Raw genomic sequence first — 1,307 nt, 5'->3', positions numbered from 1 at the left:
CCTGTGGAAGAATGATTAGTGGCTCTGCCCACAAGGCGGAGCCAAACCCAGATCCTCACACAAGTAGTGGTGATGTGGTGCCCTGCAGTTAAAGTAGTGGGAGACTTAGAGTTTTTGGTCATTTTTTTGAGACCGCATAAACCGATTGTGTTGTCACAAATGAAAAGCCCGCTGGGACAAAGATAGTGAATGTCTTGAGTTTGCATACATAGGTTAGGGTTGTGTGTCAGGTTTGAGGGTGTATCCTCACAACCTGAAGCAGCAGGTCAGCTTTGTTCCAAGTTCTAGAGGTGGGCTCCAAAAATTGTTTGAAATTGTTTTATCTATTTTGTTTTGAAGTGATGCTATTTCTTGATCTCTTTTCTGGAGTTTTTGTTCAAGATCTTTTTTTTTTTTTTAACTTTGCAACTTCTCATTTTAGTTCATTAATCTCATCTCACTGTGAGTCACAACAAGAGTCATCTGTACTTTGTTTTACAGGTGTACTTCTTAGAGTTATATTGTCTCTCTGTAGTTCTATGTTAACAAGTGAACATTTTTTCAGTCCTTTATTAACTGCTTTATACAGTGTATGTGTCATTTGGAGTCTCTTGAATGAATTAATCCATAATAATCTAGCATTTTCCTGACTTATTTCTTTTTCACTTTGCCTTGCAAAACATCTGTGAATAACTGATAGAGGTCCACAAGTGTATACACATGTCACAAAACAATCAAGATTCACTCGGGTCAGCATGAACTTTTCAGAGAACAGTTGCTGAAAGATGACACTAGGTCAGAGGTCGTGAAGAACAGGTGCTTCTTCAAGCTACAAAATCCATAATTCAATTCTTTTCAGCCAATAAAAGCATTACAGATTTTTCAACTGTCATTCTTCCCTTCACAAATGACATCATGTTTCTGTTCATATATTTATAATGAGCTCTTTGGTCCAAAAACTCACAAATACATTTTTCCTATCCAAAATGAACATTGTGGATGCAATTTATGGCAGCACAACAGCTTAGTGGTTAGCACTGTTGCCTAACAGCAAGAAATGTCCTGGGTTCAATATCCAGGTTGACCTGGAGTCTTTCTGTGTGGAGTTTGCATGTTCTCCTCGTGTTTGCGTGAGTACTGCGGTTTTCTCCTTTAGTCTAAAAACATACACGCATACACACATACAAAACATACACATTATGTTACATTTTACAGCAGGTGATTATCTCAGTCACAAACAAAAAAAAGTTTAATAAAGTAAAAATATGTAACAGTATGTTAGTAAGTAAATATGTAAATATGAATAACAGCCTGGACTCTATGTCAGA

This window comes from Kryptolebias marmoratus, linkage group LG6 (genome assembly GCF_001649575.2).
Source record: "Kryptolebias marmoratus isolate JLee-2015 linkage group LG6, ASM164957v2, whole genome shotgun sequence".
NCBI classification, from domain to species: domain Eukaryota; kingdom Metazoa; phylum Chordata; class Actinopteri; order Cyprinodontiformes; family Rivulidae; genus Kryptolebias; species Kryptolebias marmoratus.
This window is presented reverse-complemented; position numbering follows the sequence as displayed.